Raw genomic sequence first — 7,729 nt, 5'->3', positions numbered from 1 at the left:
ATTTGTAAAAGTACAAATAAAACAAAAATGTATTTGTGTACATGTTATTTGTACAATAGTTGGCTGATTGAAGGATAAATGGGGATATGGGATATACAATTTATAAAATAGCAACATCTGGGCATTTAACGACATCTAAACCATGGACATCATGACTAATGCTTAAGCCTTATTAGTCGAATATCTTTTTATTTCTAATTTTTAGTTTTAGTAAACGCTGGTCCCCTAAATTGGAAAGTTTTGATAAGTATATTAAGTAATTATCACAGTAACATTTCAGTCTCTTAGTACATATTTGTTTAAGTATTAAAACTGTTTTACTTCAGTCTGTAGAAAATCCAAACCATATATAATGAAATAAGGAGATGCGGTAAAATTGCCAATTGATCAACTTTCCACCAAAGACGAAATGACGGAAATGTTAGCTTGCTTACATTTCTACTACATTTTAGATCTCTAAATTACCAAGTTCCACTATATGAACTGCATATTCAAAATATGTATTGTCACTAAATTCCTAATAGAGCACGTATCATCATATATATTGTTTAACCCGTGTCTGTTTGACCGTCAATACCGAACTAGGTATAGAGTTTATACGGCCCAATATTAAGGACTAAAGTCTTTTCGCTTCAGCTTTTAAATTATGTACATGGTGTTACTACTAATATTAAAGGTGCGCATATCGTCCGGATTTTCTTGTTTTTTTGGTTCATGATAAGTTGCTTAGGCATTTTGATAAAAAAAATATATATACTTGCACGCGGAGTACAGACTCCGGCTTACATCTCCTAAATGTGGAATTTCAAGCTAGAACTTTATATTTCGCAGTTTGTATTACTTATATAAAGAATGCATATATATGATCTCAAAATTTGTTTTGTAAATTATTTTCCACGAATGACAGAATGTTGAACTTTGTGAAATTTAGCATCCGACTTGCTGAGCAAACAACTCACACATTTACACCACGCAGAGAACACTATACTAATGTCTGTATCAAGTCAAGAATATATTATCAATCTTTTGATGTTTTTGAGCTTATGATTTTGTCCATTTGATCAAGGACGTATAACTAATATACGTCCTTGATTTGATAAAGGACTTTTTCGTTTTGAATTTTGCTTTGTTGTTTAATTCTTTAGAAGGTGTATTTTATCAGGATCATTATTTTCTTTATAATTTTCACAAAAAATAACAAAAAACTGTTAACTTAATCAAATTTTTGAAGTACTGTATTCATGCATGCATGGAACACCATTGTTTTATACGATGGAGTTAAATAATCAGTTATTCGAAAGAATCTCACTTGAAATTTTTCATGTTATTTTCACGTGAACTTTACAAAAATATAACGGTATTTTCTATTGTAGAAGTTAAATTTTAATTAAATTCAATTTATAGAAGAAAGATATTATTTGAATAATTTTATTTTAAAAATTTACGTGGATTTTACGTGTATAAAATTACGGTGATTAATGCAGGAACTATTATCATAAGATTCAAATGGAATAATCAATTCACGCAAGTTTCAATGTATATGCTCGTTTGATGTGAAAATCAGACGAAATTAATGTTAATTCATGCGAGTGAAATTTCCATGTAAAGGACGAAATAAAATTATATTAAATTTAAGAAACCCGACAGGCGGAATGCAAATGAAATAAACACCATTCAGATCCCGACAATATTTTGTTTTCAATAACGTTATATTCTGTATTTTATAACGTCACACGTTTTCGGTCAAATTCTAGGCGTATCGATCAACTTTGAAGCCATTTGTCTCAAAAACAAGGATGGTGACATATGAGTTTCTATACGTGTATGGATTCAGAATGTAATTTCGGATATTATGTTAGTTTTTTATTTTTCTCCGCATATAAGAACATAGCCATCTTTTTGAAAATCTAAGAAGGTAAGCCGAAATAAAGGCATTTCCCCTATATACTTAAGTAAACTGTCGCCAAAATTGACGTATTCCTATGAAAATTGCAAGGAAAACAAAGATGGTGACCCCCATTTTTTATTACATATTCCGATGTAACTCGATTCAAAGAACACGTGTGCCAAACATTTTGGAAATCGGGAGATATGCCATTCGGTATCGTGTTACCTTAACTTTAAGACCATAGTGTATAATTTGTACAGTTGATACGGGATATTTATTAACAAGGTCTTGATACCTTTCGATGAACTGTTTTTTAGAAAAAGGACCAGACGTTCTTTGACATAACCCTGGCCAATAAAATTTTTGCTTAGACGCTGGGGACGTTTTACTAAGTATGAGTAGCAGCTGCAAGCTCTTGAATACCTAATACGTTGGGGAAATGTATATCCCATATGCAGGTGAAGTTGGTACATGTATATTGCTAATAATGTTGGGAAAATTGATTATTTCAAAAATAAAATCGTCTCGTTTGTCATAGATGCTATGAAATCTAGTTCTAGTTCTTGATTTCAAAATGGATCCATGTTTAAAAATTAGCCGATGTGCATATTAAGGCTAATTAAAATGTAATGAGAAGCATTTCATTATCGTCATTTTGTATAGGTATATTAATGGTCTACATGATAAACTGCTTGAGCTTAGTTTTGTTAATTACATTAGTTCTTATGATGTTGTTAATTTGTCTCAGTGTTGGATTTACAATGCATATCATAATGTTATAGATGGTTTTATATAAAGACATGTTCCTTTATTAAAAAGTAAATATAAACAGGGAGGTGGAATTTTCCTCCTGATTAAAATCTATTTTTCTAACTTTAATAAAGTTGTTAAAGTTCTTCATGATACAATTTTATGTTGATGATGTGAAAATGTGTGGTCAAGATTATCATGTTGGTTGTTTTTATGAACCACCAATTAGTTCAAATTATTATGCCATGTATGTTTTTGATATATCTTATAACATTAACTGATTAATTTTGTTTAAAGATATTCAACTGATACTTCTATGGTATCTTGATTAGGTGATATTTATATATCTTTATTCTCACAAACCAAATTACAAAGGTATAGAGATAATTATACATATTTCAAAATTACATAAATAAATAATGTACGAAAGTAGATAGAGGCATTCACAATTGTTCACCCAGAAAAATTCAATTTGTTATTGATCTCCTTAATAAGTTTACATAGTTCGTTCAGTTCTGAACATTTTTTTGAATTCATTAAGTCATAAAACTTCAATGTATTTGGGCTATTTCTATAGTAAAATGCAATACATTGTTTTCTACAGTTATCAAAAGCTGAACAATTAAAAATGTAATGGTATTCATCACCAATGGCATCTGAATTACATAATACACATTTTCTGTTTTCTCTTTCTATTTTTTGCCATCTTCCAGTTTCTATTGGAAATTTCATGTTCAAAGTTCGAAATTTAAAAAATAAGGATATTTGCCTATCATCCAAAATATTAAAATATTTTTCAAACTCCAAAGTATCTTTAAATAAACGATAATTTAATGCTTTTGGTGATTCCTGTAGGCTTGCTAGCCATTTTTGTTTGAATTGGTCTATTAAATTCTGTTTGATGGTTACATGTAGCCATGTTTTATTTACATGCAATATGCTATATGAATGCAACAACTGCTATAGGTAATGCTTTTTATTAAACATGCTAGTTTGAAAGGAACATTTTTTAAGGATTTCAATCACATTTATAATTATATGAGTGACAATAGTTTACCTGTTCGAAGGAATGTGGATCAATGTACCAATTACTATGGAGTAAAACTGTTGTGTGAAAGTACTAGACTTCGAATTATGAATGGTCGACACAAAGATGAAATAGCTAACGGTTTTACTTTTTGTGGTTCTCGTGGGTGTGTCGTTGATAACCTTAGTGTACAATGTACTATTTTCGTATTGTGGAACAGTTTATAAATAGTACCTTTACTGCGTTTAGTGATCATGCGCGGCTTTAAAAATACGTCAACAATGCAAAACGCTGTAAAGAGTTATCTTCATGTAACACTCCAATACTCAATAACACGCAGAGAATACAGGACATTTTCCGACGCTACCTACGAAGAACTTGACCATGTTATCACGCAGGAAGAAATTTTGAAATGTATTTTCAAACTATAACTTTGCTAAAATCAAGGAATTGATTGCGCTCTGAATAAAATGCCAATCGAATTAAGGGATGTGCTTATTCCGTTCTCAGAGGAAATTTTCAACAGGGTATTATATGCCTTCTGGTTACTTTATAAAAACAGTTAACAAAAATGCGACCAATGTGATCCTGAAAAATATCGCGGAAAAGTTTATGGGTACTGACACAGTGCTTCGGATTTTTGGAAAGACGTTGGTCCTATTTAAAACTAAGATTGGAGAATCAATTAAATTAGTCAAAGAATTGAATTAAATCGGATTTGTGACTTCTCTTTTTACTTTTGGCTATTCATTTGGCTGTTTAATAATCATAAACTATATCCATAAAAATGGCAACATCTTCAGTACATATTGACTGCATAAAAAGAAACTCATCTAGACGTGCTGACCCACAGCTTTCGATGGCATAGTGTTACCTTATATAGTGTTATTTACACACAACATAAAAGTCCAATATCCTCATGCACATTCAAGCATTAAAATGATTCATGTAAGTAAAAATATCATCTTTAAATTTCAACGATATAGAATATTATTTAATTGTAATAAAATGTTATGGCAGGTTTGGCAATAGAACTACAAATAATTTTTTTTATTTTGGAATAAAAATATGATTTTTTCATCATTTGATAAAGTTGAATAAAGGCAACAGTAGTTCGAAATTCATAAATCTATAGAGAAAAAACAAATACTTGTTACAAACTAAAACTGAGGGAAACGCATCAAATATAAGAGGACTTCGACACAACATTAAAATGTAACACACACAGAAACGAACTATAATATAACGATGGCAATTTCCCTGACTTTGAACAGGTCATTTTAAGATAAAAATGGTGGGTTAACCTGGATTTGTGGCATGCCAAACCTCCCGCTTTAATGACAATATTAATAATAACATTAAAATGACAATATTTTATGACAGGACTACAATACAAATAAATGGGAGAAAATATAGGACAGAGAAACAAACGATTAATAGCCAACAACGGGTACCTGGTTAAAAATTTAATACGCACATTTCAAACACACATGTGGAGCAGGATCTGCTTACCCTTCCGGAGCACCTGAGATCACCCCTAGTTTTTTTGTGGGGTTCGTGTTGTTTATTCTTTGGTTTTCTGTGTTGTGTCAGGTGTGCTGTTGTTTGTTTGTCTTTTTCATTTTTAGCCATGGCGTTGTCAGTTTGTTTCAGATTTATGAGTTTGACTGTCCCTTTGGTATCTTTCGTCCGTCTTTGAGTATGTCGATGGATTATATCAACAAATAAAGACTGTCTTTGATCTTCATATAATTGATATGTTAACAATAAATGTTTTTCCTCTTCGACATTATCACAATTGAAACACAATCTTTTATCTAAATTTAATCTTTCGTAACGACCAGTTCAATTTTTTAAGGGTCTTCTCCACATCGAAATTTTGCATGTTCATTGCCACACCAAGTAGAAATATTTTGTAACAAATATTGCTAAGTAGAGTATGTAAATTTCATACAAGCGATGTTGAAAAAGTTCATGACTGGTGTAAAAGAGGGGTGAAAGATACCAAAAGGACAACCAAGTGTAAACAATAGGGGTACGTATTTACACTGAGAAATCGAAGGTAGTTCATTTCCTCCAATCTCGTATAAAACTATCAGAACTACAAGTTTAAAATTGGAAGAAATTCATTGCAGACTGTCAAAAAGTACAAATGTTTCGGTGTAATGTTCCATTAGTATAAATACTATAAAGTGAATGATGAGATGTTGTCTGAAGCTGAAGGGCGAGCACTCGGTGTAAATAATTCCAAAAATTCATAATTTTAAGAACATTAGAACAAAGACAATTGAAAAAAAAAATACATCACGTATCGTACCGATTTTATACAACAGCTCCTCAGTCTGGGGCTTTAAAGACAATGTATGTCTTAACTTGGTACAAAACAAAACCATTCGTTATTACTTGGGTGTTCTCTTTGAAAAACTCTATTACAAATTTTGCAAAATTGCATATATAAAACATGTCCGATCAGAATACAAATGTGAAACATATGTTGGACTGAACCTCACTCGTGCTAAACGTTCTTTACTGGCACAATTTAGATGCGGCATACTTCCTTTGAGGATAGAAACGGTTCGTTTGAGAGGCAGAAGCAGATCGCATTTGAATAATGTGTGACTCACATTGTGTTGAAAATAAACACCATTTCCTGATTGACTGTGATTTTTACCGAGATTTAAGAATTCGACTTATACTGAACATAGAAAACTCTTGAAGACATCTAAATATGATAAATTTTGAGTGTTTATCTGCAAATATTCTAGAAAAAAATCTTAATTATTTTTTAACAATGCATTTAATAAAAAAAAAAACATAATTTGTATAGGAACAATCAAACATTAATTCTATTTTGTCCGCTGTTAAATGGTTATTCTTTTTATATGTATAAATATATAAAGGGACTTGTAGATCCAAAGGACCAGGTATTGATAATCTTATTACCACCGCTTCTATACTATTAAACGAGAAGACCTCATTTTTGGTGTCGCTTCTCTTCTTTCCACAATAAATTAATCAACACGCCTCTGTGTCCTATAGGTACAGTGCATAGTTGCATTTGTCATCCATTCATATGATTATTCAGATTGAGTTATTTTGGGAGAAAAACGAGACAAAAGGCATCCGGATATTGTCCCGTCATTGGACGAAATTTTAAGTCTGATTAGACTTCCGGTTTGCGTTTTTCTGTATACAGTATTTTAAGAATTCTATCTGCTATCATTTTCAAGTTTACTATCCACGGCGGTCACATAGTTTATTAAATAGAGAGGGTCTGTATACTATATCAATGACCACCATGGATCGATTAGTAAACTTAAAATTGAAAGTAAATACACTATATTTATATAGTAATTAATGAATGTTCATAATATACAGATTTAAATGTAAGCGCTAAAATTATTCATGTGAACTTTTGATACCTTTTCTGAAATTCTCCAGTTATTAAATCTTTTACAAAATTCGTTGATTACAAAAAAAGAAGATGTGGTATGATAGCCATGTTGAGACAACTCTCCACAAGAGACCAAAATGATACAGAAATTAACAACTATAGTTCACCGTACGACCTTCAACAATGAGCAAAGCCCATCCCGCATAATCAGCTTTAAAAGGCCCTGAACTGACAAGGTAACACAATCCAAACCAGAAAACTAACGGCCTTATTGATGTACAAAAAATGAACGAAATACAAATATGTAACACATAAACAAACGAAAACCACTGAATTACAGGCTCCTTACTTAAATGTTCATAACATACTCAATGTATTATGTTCATATTGAAATTGATGGAAAACCAAAAATTGGGAATTTTGGAAATAAAGGAGGAGGGATACAAAAAAACATTTTCCTGTCCCCAATAACCTATGACTTATGATACTTTTGCTGAAATTCCCCACTAAATGTATTATGTTCATATTGAAATTGATAGAAAACCAAAATTGGGAATTTTGGAAATAAAGGAGGAGGGATAAAAAAAACACATTTTCCTGTCCCCAATAACCTTTGACTTATGATACTTTTGCTGAAATTCTCCAGTCATTCAATATTTTACATAATTCT

This window comes from Mytilus galloprovincialis, chromosome 7 (genome assembly GCF_965363235.1).
Source record: "Mytilus galloprovincialis chromosome 7, xbMytGall1.hap1.1, whole genome shotgun sequence".
Taxonomy (NCBI): Eukaryota; Metazoa; Mollusca; class Bivalvia; order Mytilida; family Mytilidae; genus Mytilus; species Mytilus galloprovincialis.
Note: the sequence above shows the minus strand (reverse complement) of the source record.